Raw genomic sequence first — 17,637 nt, 5'->3', positions numbered from 1 at the left:
ATAACTTTCTGATGAGACTTAAAACAGCTGCAGTAAAATAGCTTTGCAAGTAGGAATCACAGCTTTGGCTTGCTCTGTTTCTCCAGGTCCAAGCCTCATTAATATGTTATTATACAGCATCTGCTAGCTAAAAGATCTCTGCAATACAAGTGATGTTGTTTGGTGTTTTGGGGTTTTTTTTTAAGAGTCAGGAGTTCCTATATTTAATGTGAAATAGCTTTTGGTTTGAGTTGTGACACTGAGATCAACTAGGGGCCCTCCTTCCTCATTTTCCTTCCCTCCTTGCACTTCCACCTGCCTACTCCAAGTCTTCCCTTTACTCACTTCTATACTCTAATCTCCTTACAACTTTCTCTCCTTCACACAGTAATCCTGCCACTCCCCAGGCATCTTCTTTCATGTGCATTTCCACTGACACATCCCCCCTCCACCACTGTAGTGTATACCTCCCTCCTGTTTCTGTGTAACTGTCCTGCTGCTCTTAAGTAAAATTAGTGAATTGCAGTGGAAACTTGAGAGACAACCCATTTATACAACCAGTTGAAGCAGCAGATGTTTTCAGTGGTACAGGATCTGGCCTGAGTTTAATGTCCAGACTTCTCCTACACTGGAGAAGGCTTCTTTGTGGACACTTCACCTAAACTGCCTTCTGGGCCAATAATGCTTTAATAATATTCCAAGTTTGTATTAGTGGTCTCCGGCTGACTGTGCCTTCAGTTAGTGGACCTCTTAAACACTAAGATTGTGCCAGCATCTTGCCCTCCTCTCTAATTAGGAGCCACCTATTGTGTTCCATTTTCCTCTCTGAAAACTGCTGCTGCAGCCTTGCTATCAGCTCAGTATCGTGCCATTAGTCAGAAGGGCAAATGTGTGGTGTCCTTGACATGTCAGCTAGAAACGTCTGGCCCCCTGTCTCTCTGGGGAGCCAGCCTATAAGCTCTGTAATGCATTTAACCTCTATCACCTCAGGGAGTAAGAGTCTCCGCAAGCAGTTTGCTGCTGCCCCACCCTAAGCTAACTCATTTACCTTATTTTTCCTTACAATGTTGAATAAATTACACTCCACCCTTTAAAAGTTATTATGGTTAGTATATGACTTGCTAAAGAGTTGTTTATAATTCCTGTAACTCTAAATTATAGCTTTAATCTCATAACACAGAACATTAATAAACATGGCAAGGTGCTTTGAATTAATAGCCTAACTTGTATTCACATATTTAGACATGCATATATTTGTATACTTCTCTTGCCATATTACAACATAGAGGCCAGATTCTGATCTCCATGTCAAAGGAGAAGGAAAAAAAATGAGAAAAATAAAAGAGAGAGAATTAACATTGTAGGCCATCAAAAGAAGTATAATGCTTTGTTAAAATTACTAATTTCTATTGCAAAACACTGACCAGCTGGCTTTCACAATGCATCCACAAGAAAGAATTTGATCTGCATTTCTGTTTAGTTTTCATTTGGACAGGCTGATCTTTAAAGACAAGTGTACTCTTTCTGCAGTCCTCAAAGGTTTATTAAATTTGATAAAGGCCCAATCCCTTGGTTGTTGATAGTTGGTGCAATAATGAATCCAGCTGCTTAATTGTGAATGTTTAAAGGAAGACCAATTCTCCAGGCAAAAACAGAAGATATGAAAGAGCCAGTGCTGCACAAATACTTGGAAATTCCTTGTAAAATTCATTCCCGTTTTTATACTTATTAACTTTTCACATCTTTTTTGTGTATTTGTTTTACCAAATATTCAAAGCACAAACCAGGAATGTTCTCCCCTAGCACGAAAAATTATGAGGACCCATAGAAAACACATTCCAAGATTGCAAACCCAAGAACTCACAACTAGAAAATGTTATTATTCTTGACAGGGAATTTCTACATATAAAACAAAAAATATGAAGTGTCATGAGATTTTCCTTAATTGAGTTATGCCTGAGAGAAATGACAGTTGTAGCCATTTGGAAACCACAAGTTTGAAAACGAATGTGTTTAAAAGCAAAACAAAACATAAGATTAAAAAGGCAGCCTAATAATCTTGAAATTTCCTGAATTATTCACAGCATCAAATAATTTTCATAAATAAAACAAGAAATGCAGAGGCCTGTGATTCTGGACAATGGAAACCACAGTCCTGCCACAAGCCAGGCCACATTTCCTTTATTAAAGCCAACCCTGGAGTATGAACTGCATGTTTTTGGTAGTGCCCATGTGCATGAACCCCTTTGCAGCACTAAACCCTCATTTCAAAGGTTTGGAGCCAAGCGGGTCAACTTCTTACTGAGCAACATGCCACACATTCCTCAGAGGCATCACCACCTGGGGAAATAACTTTATTTCTTGCTATGACCAAAGAGAGAAATATTTCCGGATCTACCTATGCAAAGACCATTTTTTTTGTTTGTTTTTAGGTTGTTGGGGTTTTTTTTTGGGGGGGGGGGGGAAGTAATATTTCATGATTTTCACTGCACCATCTTGGATTTTGTTGGTTTAACTTTGTTAAAATGTTTCAAGCCCTGTAGCTAAGTGACCTTAAATAAAAACGTTTCAACAAAAGGGGTTTCTGTTAGGCATCACAGTAGTGGAGAAAAGCCTGAAACATTAAGGCTTCAGAGCTGGAAGATACACAGAAATGAAGTGTAACTTTAATTTTTGGGAAGTTTGTAAGCAAATTATTCATTTTAGTGTGTTTGTATGGAGAGGAGGGCTCCTAGTTATGACTTTTGCATGCTGTTACTGGCAATACTAATGTAAATTTTAAACTAAACTCAGTACTATTTATTAATTAAATCAGCTCCACCCAATTCACACAATAGTGTATATTAACTGCTATCTGACTTGGAAGGATCAGTAAATTAAAAAATTAAAAAACTACATTTGAAAGGAAAAAGGGGTGACGTGCTCTGAAAACACTATTGAGAGTCCTGGGATAAGGATCTGCATCAGATCTAACTTTAAAGCATTTGGCCTCAGGAGGGAGGCTTTAGCAGTTGAAACTCATCCTATTCCATTAGATAGATTAGTCCAGGGCACAGGAGTCTTTCACAGCCACTGTGAGAGTATATTAGCTACAACCTGCCACTGGGAAATGGCCACAAGGAGCTGGAAGCTCCCTTGTTCATGCCCGTGAGCAGGTACAGAGACCTGGACACATCCTCTGGCCACACTTTTGCTGTCTCACTGCAGACCACGGTCACTGCAGGTAAGGAATCGATTCCTCTAAATGCAGACTACAAAGGTGACAGTGGAACTCTGCTCCAGCCCAAGGGAGGCTTTATCAGTACACAGGCAAGGCCAGACCACTTCCACAAGAACAAAGGGATGAACTAGACATTTGGAAATAGTGGTAAAAACCCCAACAGTGTAAAAATTGAATGCTTTTAGGGACAAATACTGATAATAACTTTGCAGTGAAGTGCAAACATCTCAGCTGACAGTGACCTGGGCATATTTGTCATTCATAAGATGGCAAGCAAGCTTGCTGATGTGGGCATAAAAAGCAAAACAAAATTATAGAATATGAGTCATGTCAGCCCTGGAAAAATGGGCCAAGTCTCTGTACCACATGGCCTGGAGAACTGGGTATGGTTCTCCCCACCTAGGGCATCAGAATTAAGGCAAATTCAAACTGAAACAAGAGTAGAAAACAGGAAAGTAGGAAGCTCAGGGGCATGAAGAACATATTCTATGACAGGAGGCTAAAAGCCCACAGCTCAACTAGGAAAAGAAGGCTACCATCTAATTGGTAAATATGTAATGAATGCTGCATGCAAACACCCAAAGTATAGAGCAATTATCCTTCCTGTCAAGGAAAAAAGGGGAATAAATGACCTGAGGTTGGGAAAGCTGAGAATGATCATTTCCCAGAACAGCCAAGAGGAACAGCACAGGGCATATAATCATAGTATTTAATACACATAATAAACATATAATCACAGGAAAAAGAATAGTGGATGTTCAAAGTTAAATGAAGCAAGTGGTTACCAAATCTGTGCAGTCTACCAGGAGCTACAGGAACCCTGTAACCAGTTGGGAAAGTCTGGTGCACTGATGTAGAAGAAAATAGAGCTTTCCTGGCTTGGAAAGGGGCGTCAGGGCAAGTAGGACGACTGGTGAATGAAAGATTTTTCCTTCTCCCAAGCTGGTGGGTTCAGTTTCATAACCCCCAAAGCAACAACACCAAGATGTTCAGCAATAACAATGTTTTAGGGTGTCAAAACCAAAGATATGACATATTCCAGTTTTAGTGTCCTCACTGAGCTCATATTCAGACAAATATTCTGATTATCAGCTTTCATTCAAAAATAAAATAAAAGGAACATCTCAAATGCTGAAATGGCCAGTAAATGAACCCTACTTCCCCAATTTTCTTTTTCCAACTGCTATGAAGTGCTATTAAATTGGTTTACAACACTGGGTAAAAGAGATTTTCTGCTTAATAAGGAAATACCTAATAATTGGTCATAAGGCAAATGACATTAACCAGCGGGCCATTTGACTCTAAATGATCTTAACCCTGAGGATTTTAACTGCATCAGCCTCTGCTCTTCAAGAGGTTTTCATTTCAGGAGTGAATCAGTGCTAAAATATTACACTAAGGATGGAAGAACACATTGGGTGTAAATTTGGAGGCCAGTCAACTACTGGAAAAACCTTTGTGCACTCTATGCATCACTTTGGAAACACTCAGGACATCCTGGTTCAATTTCCCTGCTATGCCTTGGAATGTTCCTTGGACACTGTGGACAAAGGAGGGCTGAATCTCAGAAGATGAAACCCCTACAGCCAAGACTGAGGGCAGAGAATGGCAATTCTGCAGACTAAAAGCAAGGCAGAAGACAAAAATTGAGAAAACGAGAGGTCCACATGTGGAATTACTTAGCTAGTAATGGCCAGAGTCCAGTGGAAAAAAAGATCCAACAAAACTTTGTTTTGGAAACAAAATATATTTTTAAAAACATACTAAAATCAGTTTTCATCAGTTGCAGTTGAAGTTCTTTCAGTTTTGAGCAAAGATTATTTCAAACACTGAAAAATGTGCCTAGCACATCTATCAGTGCAGTTTGCATTGGTAGAAGTCTGCTGTTAACTGCCTCCAGAGGGTTTGAACAATTCGCTATACTTAAACAAGGTCTGGATACTTTAAAGCATTGCTAGGTAAAGAAAATATTTCTCAGGTAGTGGTTGTGATTCAGATCTCAGCTCCTTCAAATCCCTGTTCTCAATCTATCTTGACTTATTTCTCTACCAGCTGCACAGACAATTTAGGCTTAAATAATAACATATTAAGAAAATAATAAGAAAAGTAAACTACAACTATTTTAAGCTCACATATCTCTTAGAGAGTTTCAACTTTTCTCTGGTAGTAAATATCACTGAAAAGCAGAGGGAAACGGTATTTCTGTGTTGCATGACAGTCATCTAAACTCTTCCCTGCTAGCTGTGTTCAGCCTGTATAGTATAAGCCACAACTGTTTAATTATCATGTGTTCTGCCAAAGGTGCAGCCAAGGCTGTTTATAAGGAAACTGAGACAGTAAGCCAAATTTCATTTGCACATCAGACACGCCTGCTAGCAAGCAAAGCCAAGTTTTAGGTACAGATGAGATCAGTAGTTCTGTCCTCCAGGGAAGGTGGCTGCACCTCAAAAATTAATGAGTAATTTTTCAAATTGATGTGAGGTAAACTAGTTATTTTCACAATTAAGTGCTTTACCAAGCATTTAGGAAACGGTAGTTCCTCATTGGATATCCATTCCTGAGGTTCAACTGGAGAAGATACAATGCAAACCCAAGGTTATATCAAATCTATGTAACCGCTGTGTGAATACCATTGGGACAACATCTCTTTGTAGGGCAGGGAGAGGACATTCCATATTCTAAAGGCACTGGAATCCAAGCAGAGTAGTTTTCCTGACCATAGTAAATTATTTTGCTTACTTGCTATAAAGCTGACCTTTAAATTACAAATTGTCCTAATAATTATTAGTTACATCCCTTCTGAGTCCTGCACTGGTTTATAATAATAATCAATACTTCCCTGTTCCACTGATGAGGAAATGATGAGTCAACACACGAGACTGGCCTTACTACTAACCACAGAGTCAGCAACTACATGCTGGTCCACTTCTCCTAGCCCACCTCCTAGACAGCTTCTTCCTTCCTTTCCCTCTCTGATGGGGCCATCTCTGCCAGACTTTCCTAAACAAAAGTCTTCCAGGGATTGTCAGGATGACTATGACTTTTCTTGTGATAATAAGATATGTAATAATACATAGACTTGACAAACTGAACTCGCAGCATGCTGTATGGGTTTAGGTAAGGTTTTATTCCCCAGCCAGCCTTATTGTGTTCTACCAGATAATCAGTGCTTAAATACTGGCTGATCCTGTAATCCTAATGTAAAGTTCCCTTTAAGGCCAGAGGTAACTTTGCCTGCAAAAAATCTGCACTTTTGCCCACAGATAGACATGTTCAATGAATTCCTATCAGTTTTCACAAACTTCACCACAAACCAGCCTCTTGGAGCATTAACTTGTCACAGCTACTTGTGAGCACCTTCATACATTGCAACCCACAGCACGTTTCTTACCCAGGATAGACACGCAGAATGTCCTGCCGCATTTCCTGCAATCACAGGTAGAACAATGTGTCCATACTGGAAACCAGTGGAAGTAAATCTACTCATGCAACAGTGTAAATGCCAACTTTGTTGTTAGTGCCTTCTGTGCTGTTTATAAAAGGAAAATTATTGTTGTGTTTTGTTTGGATTTTATTTTGGGTTTTTTTTTTCATCTATATAGAAAGAAAACACAGAGTTTAAACTGACCTGATTTGGAGTACACTCAAAGTTTCAGGTTAAAAATCCCAAACCAACACAGAGAAAACAAATACAGCCCAGGCAACAGAAATGAAAGGCCAGCTATCCTTGCTATGCTGAAGACATCCACTTTTATTACATTACATATGATACAAGTCCTAGCTGTCAAAATCCTCAGGAGCACCTAAACAGATAATAAACAATCAGTAAAAGACTTATGGCTACATGTTTTTCATAGTATTGAAAATCACCTGGGAACCATATTTTAATGGAAAATACAGCTTGATGGAGACAAGCTTCATAGATTTATGAAGAAAGTGCAGCACAAATCAAGTGGAGGGTTTAGCTTTCCAAAAATGATATGGAGGTGCTAGAAAATAGCACCAAAAAAAAAAAAAAAAAAAAAAAAAAAAAAGGAAGTAAGGACGAAGAAGGGCAAGCAAAGGGGAAGGAAAGAAGTGCCCCTCTAATGATTTATGCTGTAGAGAAGGAATATGCCTACTAGTGATCCTGTTACCTTTACTGCACTTTGTGATTGTTATTCTTCCCCTAAGAGAGGCGGTCATGTTACACACTGACAGAAAGTTACACCTCTTCAATGTGATTTGTCCACTTAAAACAACATTTATCATGTTGCCAGTTTATAAATCATTTAGGCCAACTAGATTAAGGCTATAGGAAGCCAACACTCCTAACTGATCCTCATACCAGATAATTCAGAGACCTGAATTTGTTTACACTAAACCTTATCAGCCAAAACAGCAGAGTCCGGTGCCAGCTGAACTCTGGTTCCTCCGTCTGAGTGAGAACACGAGGCGAGGTGCAGGTTTAACACACTCAGAGATAGGCTCCTGCTTTGAATAAAAAGGTACCTCCATCAGTCCACACCATGCCAGGGTCCTGGAAGGCTTCATTTACATGGACAGCTCTTCCTCTATGCTTTGGAGGAGCAGAGTGTCTCCACAGAAATAGGAGACAAGCTGAAGAGGTTGAAGGTTAGCTCACGTATTTTATCTATTTTGTACATGAGCACGTGGAAAATGTCCATTTTTAACCTATGAAAGTGTGTTGTCCCCTTGTTGAATACAAGACACAGACCTCACTGTGTTTTTCTTTTGTGCTGAGCATATATTCCAGTAAACTGAAATAGTCAAACTTGAAATTGGCCTTTTGTCCTGTTAAAACTCTTTGGGCACAAAGAGGAGGCTGTAATACCAGCCTGGACATATGATCCAGCCTGCACCACTGGCTACAGTTACCAGCTCACAGAAACCTCCTCAGACCTGCATGCAACACAACAGCTCCTACACTGAATGCAGTTCCCAGCTAAAAGTGGGATTGTAATTTCTCTTTGAATAAAGTCTCCAAGTCCACACTTCTAATGGCACTAATAGATTGAAAAAAAAAAAAGAAGAAAATTTTAAAAGCTAAACATTAAAAAAAGGATGAGCTTGGATCCAGACGATTTCAAACTCATTGAGAAGGAATTAATAACTTAGGTTTGATGATATTTAGTCGTAATACATCTAGTGCAAAGGAAGAGGAACTACGGGGAAAGTCTTTGTCCTAGAGGTGATTTTTTTAAATCCACAAGGAAAGCTACACTAGTCTGTGTAAAATAACAGCCAGCCAAAGCTCTTCTGTGGGATCTGGAGGGATGAAGCTCTTCAGTGTTTTGTGATTGTTGTTGTTTTTAAAACAGCAAACCCTTAGACAAGCAAATTATTCTTAATGCAAAGTACTGGAACACCATGACCCTATTCACCTGAGATGATCCAGGATGCAGACTTATGCATAGTCTTCTCCATATGGCATCACAGGCCTCATTTTGGTTTTAATTGAAGGCACATCGACCAAGATTAATATGCAAAAAAGATCTTTTCGTGAGGCTGATGCATAGCTGCCTTTGACACAAAGGTTTCATCCTGAAACAAAAAGTAAGCTGTGCATTTCCACAATTGCCTTCACAGCTAGGAACTGTTATTTTCAGTCATCGTGATTGCTCTCCTTTCTGTACCTAATTGATTTGAATCCCTCCTTTGGTTTGTTCTTTTTTCTCCCGCTGGCATCTTTTACATTCCAGGTGTGGAATTCAATCCCATGCTCTTCTTGACAACACCTAAAATTCCCAGCACTTTGCCAAAATGCACTTTGCCAAGGAGTTTTTCAAAGATATGGTGATTGTCTCCCGAGGAGATGGCTATACAAAGACACTTGTCTGCCTCTGACAGCCTGACCTGCAGAGGTACTAATATTTAACACTGAGAAAGGTTAAAAAGAAGCTGGAAATACACAGCTGATTTTCCCAAACCAGCTACTGATTTAGGAGCAACCAGCTCACGATACCCTGAGTCTGTTTTTCAGCAGTGCTCAATATAATGCCTTCACGTATCTTAAAGAATGTTGACTACTGACATGGGGATTTGGATATTTATTGTTTGGGTTAAGCTGAAATAAGAGCTATACATAAAAATGAACAGAATTGTAATGAATGAAGAAAGACAACTCACTTCTCTGAAGAGTGAAAGAAACCCAAACATCTTCATAAGAAAACTTCCCTTCAGTGAAAATGACATTGAAGAGTGGTGGTCTGAGACCTCTAACACCCTAGAAGTTCAGCAAAGGTCTGTCTGCATCACCACAGAGAGAGAAGTGACCAGTCATCAAAAAACATCATGCATAAAGTGTTCAGTATTTTAACATTTTCCATAGATCCTGTTAAAGGCAAACTGGATTTCAGGACAGATGGGTGTCTGGTCACTGTATATTACTGGTGTTGGGCTGTTAAGAAAGCTTCCGGCAGAATGAATTCAAGCAGACAGGTGAGGACCTGATCTGACATGAATGGAAACCCATTCATGGGTTCTGGGGTGAATGTACATCTGATACAGGAAAGGAGATACTGAGAGGACGCTAGGGACACAAGTACAGTTCCTCTCCAATAATGGGCCTGAGCACTCACATGCCAGACAACAACAGGAGCCACTGAACACCAATTCCTACAAAATCCAGTTTGGAAACATGAAATATACAGGTTTCCAGATTCGGGACCTTCGTCTTCAATTGTTATTTGATTTTTCAAGCCATGATCCACTATATTTGTACAGGCCATACAAATACCAGAAGACAAGAACAAGCCCCTGCACAGCATTTGATAAAATTGCCTCAGATAGTGGGAGAAGCCATGTCTAGGGAAGGCTTTCCAGGTATATGTAACAGAACAAAACAACCTTGCTAAACAAGGTTGTGGTGTTTAAGCAACTAATTAAGAGATGCACAACTTCTATGTAATTCTGTAGAAAACAGCTTGTAGGATTTTTTATAATGTAGGAAAAAAACCCCTGCAGTTCTAATAAGAACTTCTATATTTAGAAACCTCTGCATTTAACACGTCCTTGAAGAATCTCTTGAGCACTGAAGATTTAATGGCACTTTTGACCAGAGCTAGAGCACACAGCAGTTTCCACAATGGGAGCTTCATTCTCCCTACTGAAGTGCCTCATTGCTCTCCCACAGCACAAGATACTTCCTCTCAGTCCATCCCCAGAACATTGCACAGAGCCAGTGTCTCTGATCCAGTGTGCCACAGAGGGGCTGCCCTTCATCTGTTCAGACCTGGAGCTCTGACTAAATCTTTGAAGCACACAATAGGTGTTACAGAAGTTTTTAAAGTATAAATGAGGGAGAGAAAAAGAGAGGGCTAAAATTATCAGTACAAGAGCATAATGGAACAACTCTTTTTTGTTTTTCAGGAGAAATCACTGAATTTCTTTTCACAAAGGACTCATGTAATAAGTTAATTAAATAGATGCACTACCTAAGATGTTTAACATTAATTTAAATTCAGCATAACTCCTCTGGCTTCATTTATGCTTCTCTGTACTTACACCAGCTCTGGACAGAATTTAACACAGGAGTTTAATAGCTTAAATTCATTTCAAAGAAATGCCAAATAAAACACCTGCCAAATGCTTAGTCTGCAGGTCTGTTTCTGAGTTTCTCTAGCCTCTTGCCTCTCTTTATTATACTCCTGCAGAGCCTTTTCTTTCATATGGGAGATATTCCTGAACACTGAATCAGAATGAATTACAAAACCTCCATCCTGTTATACTCAATCCAGGACTTGACTCTGGATTGAAGGAAAGCCCCTCATTAGGGCAACAACTGTTAGAGCAAAAATAAATGACCAACAGCAAATACAATTGTAAGTGAAAGGAGAAGGCACCATTCTCCTGCCATGACCATTTGTGGTCTGCCACTGCTCCCCTGAACCCAAGTGTGTGTCTCCCTTCTGCAGCTGTGTCTGCAGAGAGCCTGGGCCCTTGGTCTGTGGCTGGAAGCAAACAGAAGTCACTTATCACAGCAAATCCCAAAACCAAGGGTTTCTTTTCATCTGCCACACAGAGCACTATGACCCAGGGAAAGGGATGCCAAAATCGAATTATTTCTGGTCAGACCCACTAAGAAAAGACATGGTGCATCAGACAAACTAACAGCAGTGACAGTGCTCAGAGATGGAAGGTGATCAGCAGCACACCAGAGCTTGTGTACCAGAGCACAGCTTTCCAAATTTTGATTTATCATGTAATAGGAAAGATTTCTTGTGAAACCTTTTCCATGTGCAATAATTTCCCAAGAGAAATTAGTTCTATTAATGGAGACTTTTAAAAAACAAGACTTGAAAAAGCTCTAGGGAATATATACACACTAGAGGGAAAATTCCTGGTTGGGAATAGCCATTATTCCGTGACCTCCCAGGTCTTTACCAGCTCCAATTGCATTACTTTCAAGAGCTTGGTACCGAAATGCTGTACAAAGTGACACGAGGTTTTCTACTCATAACTAAGGTAGAAAAAGTATTTTGCAACAGAGCTAAACAGACTTCACAGAACAAGAAAAAGGGTTTGCTTTGTTTCACCTTCTTTTACTGGGAAGTCACTGCTGCTTGGTTTAACAATAGACAAGCCTTCTCAGGTGATGGGAGGAATGAAAAATGGGAGCAGTTAAGAACCCCTGATCACTGAGAAGATATTTGAGACAGAGAGCTCGATTAACTGCTAGCTAAGAGGCAGAGGAGAATATCGTTGCTTTTTGCCACTGTGCTTCAGCATAGCAAAGACACACACAAGATCCAATCTTGCATCTGGATCTGAATTTCAGCAGCCACAGCTGGGTAGGAGTTGACATTTAATTTGTCAAGGGTTTTTTTGTAATTGGTTAATACTAATACACACCATAATCCTCAGCCTGCCTTAACTGAACTTACATTTCCAAGAATGCCACACAGTTTAAAACTACTGCAACTACTGTTTCTCTGCTGAAAGAAATGCACACTAGAAATTTCACCATAAAATCCTGATTCATAACTACATCCTACCTATACACATCCCCAGGAAACACATGAATTTTGCCTTAGCCCTTTCTGGATCAAAGCACACCAGAGCAGATTGTACCTGTTATGGCAAAAAGACATGGAAGAAAAACCTTCCGACTTTACCCTCTTGTGAATGGGAGGAGCCCACTCCTCTCCACAACACCAGCAGGGATGGAAGAGAGTAAATCTCTTTGATTACTCAGACAAAAATTCATGTGGATCTTAAAGTCTGCCCCTGCACCCAGTATCTGTGCCTGAAAATTTGCTAGACTTGGAACACTGCTTGTAGATCCTATTGCAATCGAACCAAGAAGACTCAGCAAAATTCAGGTCAGAGTTCGAACCTTTTCTTCAAATCCTGAATTCTAGGTCTGAATATCTGGTTTAGGAGCATGTCTATTCCAAAACTATCAGCATGAGTAAGATGAAAAGTAGTGTTTATCCCTCTTCAATAACAATTGTTTGAACAATCTGAATGTAAATGGACATTAAATGCTCTCCTGCAAGTTAAACCACTCTTCAATTTGATCTCCCTAAATGTCAAAGCCTTCTACCTATCTTAGGCCTTTTGGAGATGTGAGTGCTGATCATGAACAGATCAGCCAGAGGGCAGAAATAAGTCATGGAGAAGAGCAAAAATTCTTTCAATAATTAATTCGAATACAGGCTAAATGTAAACTGTAATGAAGATTTCTACTAGGGAAAAAAGCACCCAAAAAACTGAAGAATCACAATTTTTTTAAATAAATTAGCACTCCACGATTACTCTTCCACACACAAAATCAGAAAAGGATATACTTTTTGATCACTCCGAAGTTTGTCACTCCTCATTTCAAAGGAAATGGTGTTGGTTGATTGTTAGGACTAATGATCATCAAAATTTGAAAATATCTGAAAACTATGTTTCTAGCTGAAATTCAACTTTTGCCTTAAGTCAGCACACCCAATAACACATTTAAATGCTTTATTGAAAAGTAACCTTTGAAAAGTGCAGTTTTATATCTGTGATAAGTTTTTGAAAAAAGTTGTAAGTTTATCTCGGAGAAACACAGAAAAAAAAAATTTCTGAATTGAACATCTCTTTAGCTGCTGCCTCTGTAGAAGACTCTCTAGCAGAGGGAGTCTGCTAGGGAAGACTTTAGAATGACACTGAATCACTGAAATAGTTCCTTCACAGTTTTAGTCTCATCCCCACAAAGTCTTTTAAGAAAAAAATTGGTTAAAATGTGCTATAAGTATTTAAGGGAACTGAAATAGTCTTATTAGTTTCTGTTCTTAATGAGAATTCAATTAGTATCAATCTACACAGTTTTTTTGTTCATCAACCCCAAATTAGATGATTTGAGCCAACTAGGGATCAATGTACATGTTTATTTTCCCTTAGGATTTGCACCCATGAAGGAGCACCGAGAGCCTTAGAAGGGCTAAAATGAGAGTACTCCAAGAGAACAAGAACAGCCCTCTACTACTCATTTTCCCCATAGTCTCTTAGCACAGTCATATCCTCTGAAGTTAGAGGCACACATGTATAGTCTGGGAAGTCTTCCAGATTTCTTTTTAAGGAAATGAAGTTCTCAACACTGGCTGCATTAAGAAGGGCATTTTTGGTTTTCCCACACCAGCAGCAGTGCTGAGCAGGGCTCTGAACACACACTTGGAGGTGGTGCAGCGTGCAGCCCTGTCCTGGTGGAGCTACAAAAGCTGTCATCACCACCCCAAGTCTGCTGAGCATCCAGGTTTCCCAACTCTGCCACATCACATGTCTGTGCACTGCTCTCAACAAAACCCATCACAGAGCTGGCCACGTGCAGCACAGCTCTGATCCAGGATGCTAGCCTTCAATTGCATTTTTTTAGTGAAAGCATAACTCTTTTTGATAGCTATTTCAGCTATTTTGACTGTGAAAATCTTCAAAATACATATTCATCACATGAAAACATGCTCATTGCTAATGACAAAATCTAAAGAAAATCCAGCATTTCCCAATACCTAATTATCCATGGAGCAGAACTATTTGGACAATGTGCTAATGCCACAGCCTGATATTGGTTTTCCTCCCTCAAAATTCTCATTAGTTCTTCTCTTGAGTGCCCAATCCTCCAGCCTTTCCTACCATAAATGTTATGAGATATTTCAACAAACTGGGAATATATTAAGTAAATAAATAATAATTTTAAAAATCCATGGGATTGTATCAAACAAATTAGGGTAACTAGAAATCTCTGTACCTTATGATTGTACCCTTGCTAACTGATGATGGAGACAGAAAGAATAAAGATCAATATGAAGGCTAAACTGAGAATACTATAGGAGAACAAGAAAAACCTCACCTCCTGAATCATTTAATTGACTAATATGAAGTTATAGACATTTGTGCAGATAAAGACTGCTTCTCTCATCTGAACTAGCAAAGACCATCACACCAAATGCAATGTCAAAATACAATATTCAGTGCGTACTATATTTGCTTGTGTCAGATTTGAGAATGTCTCCATTTCAAAATGTGAAGAAGATATCACTGAATTGCCAGGGTGTTGCAGAACTCTTGCCACTTGTTCACAGCGGAGCGTTTGGGATTAAAACATTTCTGGTGAATAAATTAATGAAGTAATATAAAAATTGACAGCTCAGCTATAACATCTGCTCATCCATAAAAAAGTCACTCCACCCAGCTGAGTGGGTGAAGTAAATATTACAAGATTGAATTAATGTAGGTACTGATGGAAATATGACCCTTTTAATCAGCATAATTTCAAAATAAATTCCTAAGTAATAAAAATTTAAAACACATATGCTATAATGAGTGGAGTGAGATGGTCTGGATTAATCAGCCATGGCTGTACTCTTAAGTGAGCTTGCCCCATTAGTGCCTAATGCTCTTCTCTCCCACCTGCAAGGAAGCCCATAGCAACTCACATAGAAATCTTGCTTATGCAACAGCTTTTTGAGCCAGTATCCAAGTGTATTCGAAATGATCTGAAAAAGTTCAGTCTATATCAAGCCATTTCACTTTTCAACAAAGCACTCACAAATGACAGAAGACTGGGCAGCAGGGGAGCACCAAACATTTGAAAAATTATCTGAAAAGAATCTGAAATGAAAAAGACCTCACCAAGAAAGCGCAGCTTGCTACTAGCTCAGGGCATAAATGCCAACTCAACAAAAAGAAGCACCAGCTGAACTTTAAGCAGAGATTTCAAGACATCAGGTGTCCAAAAGCAAAGCACCCCATCTTCACTGACATATAAAGGCAGAGGGAAAACTGGCAAGAACTCAGAATTTCAAGTGTACAGGTGCCATGGGAAAACATAAGTGTTGTGCAACTGCAAGTCCCGGTTTAAGAGTAAGTCCAATTTAAATAAGAAAAACATAAAAAGACACAAACACAGTGTTTTTTGGTGCATCCCCCTCCTTTAAAGGAGGGTTCTGTGAATCTGTCTGTTCACCTAATGGTTACAGGTGTGAGATGTCAATGCTGTTCTGACCCTAGTGCACATAAACACCTTAATAACAACATTTCTCTGTCATAACCACATCAGAGCTGCAAATGTCCATGCATACACATCTTGCACCAGGGCTGTTCACCTGCAGCAGCATTACAGTGCAAACTGGTTGACCTATGTATGTAATTTTACTATCTTCACCGGCTGCATTCTCTTCTCACTGATACGCTCAGTGATTATTTCTTGTCTTTATCTTTTGTGCTTGTTTGTTTGTTTATTTAAGTGGTAGCAGTGTAGTGACCATGACAAATAGCCTGGAGGATTCCAAACAGTTGTGGGTTTTCTCCTTTAGCAGCTTTGTAGCAACTCTTTATCAGCAGCTTCTTCATTCCTGCACCTTGAGAACACTCCCATTGCTTTGGGGATGTTTTTTCTTCCACTGATACACGTGTATCACTCACCCCAACATTCCTCCAGTCCCTTGATGGATCTGCTCAGGGACTGTCTGAGAGCACAACGGGACTTGCTGCAGGGGCCTCTGAAGGGCCAATCTCCTTTTCATTCATTTACAATTAACTCCTGGTGATGTGTTTTAAGAATGAAGCTCTGAGAAGACCACTCAAAGGAGCTCAGACAGGAAAACACTCTCTGCAAAGATGCTCCAAATGTCCTTAGAGACTGCTAACATAAATCTACATGCTGCTGTCAGGAAGCTCCTGCATTTTGGCTCTCCTAGGCATAAGTTTTTCCATGAGGGAAGTCCCTTGCCTCTCTAACTGACAGGAGGAAAAAATCAAAAGACAACCAAACAACAGTAACAAAACTTGTTCACAGGGCTGCTGTATTCAGAGAACAGCGTGTGGGGTTGGGGGGTTAAGCATTTTGGTTTAGTTTTAGAAGACTGACCTTACTGATGACACTGAAGCAGCTACACAAATTATGTTTAACACTGCAGCTTCATGTGTATTCAGAAGCCAGCCTAAAGTTAATATAGTGCATTTTCAAAGTTACTACACAGTGCATGTTTAGAAGTCCAAATGGAAGCCATTCCCTTTGCTCAGCATGTGAGATAAACCTGTTAAATTAGAGATTTGTTTATATTCTGAGCAGGTAAGAAGAAAACAACATACCTTCTGCAGTTCAAGGATTGTATTTCTATAGTGGCCTACAATACATTTGCACTCTGGCATCACATTTACATTTTTAACTCTTGTGCATTCTGCAAGTAGCTGGAGGAGTTGTTCTGTTTAAGCCTTTTGATAAAAAGAAAAGCATTTCTACAGCCATTAGACTTGTTTAGATCACCTTACTAAATTCAGAAATCACAATTCATCCACAAAAAACTGTGTTTCCCAAAATCTATATGCACTGGAATTTTGTTGATAGGCAAAGTCTAAAGAGCAGAACTCTAACTTCTGATTTCACAAAACCTCCTTTGAGCATAGTATGGTTTCCATCAAAGGCACATTTAGCAACTACCTTTAGCCATAGCTGAGGTCTTCAGACAACTGCCCCATATAAATGATAAACAATGGCAAGAAAACAAGTTTTCAATTAATACAACTGTAAACTGCTAGCTTGGTCAGAATCCAAGGTTACAGAGTGATGCTGAGCCACATCAGCAAGTGCATACAGATTATGGAAGAGATGCAACCTTGCGCTATGGAGGGCACCTCGGTTGTGTTTCATATGTATTCTTCACAATTCTTACCAGGGATGGTTCCAGCCCAGGAACAAAACCAGTCTTGCTCCAAGGGTATTGTATGTAAAGATTAACAGTGTCAAATGGTGACAGCACTATCGTAAATTCCAAGCACACAAAAACTAAGATGTTAAATCCTATCTCTATAACTTCTGTTCCTCTCAATGCGAAATTCAGAAGGTGTTGAATGGAAGTGATCACAGAAAGTAGTAGCTTGATTGATAAAGTCCCTATCTGGTCATTTACGATCTGGCTGAAGGAGAAGCAGCTTTTGCCAGACAGAAAAGCAATTAATCTGCA

This window comes from Chamaea fasciata, unplaced genomic scaffold (assembly GCF_029207755.1).
Source record: "Chamaea fasciata isolate MVZ Bird 193981 ecotype frontalis unplaced genomic scaffold, bChaFas1.0.hap1 SCAF_12, whole genome shotgun sequence".
Lineage (NCBI taxonomy): Eukaryota > Metazoa > Chordata > Aves > Passeriformes > Sylviidae > Chamaea > Chamaea fasciata.
This window is presented reverse-complemented; position numbering follows the sequence as displayed.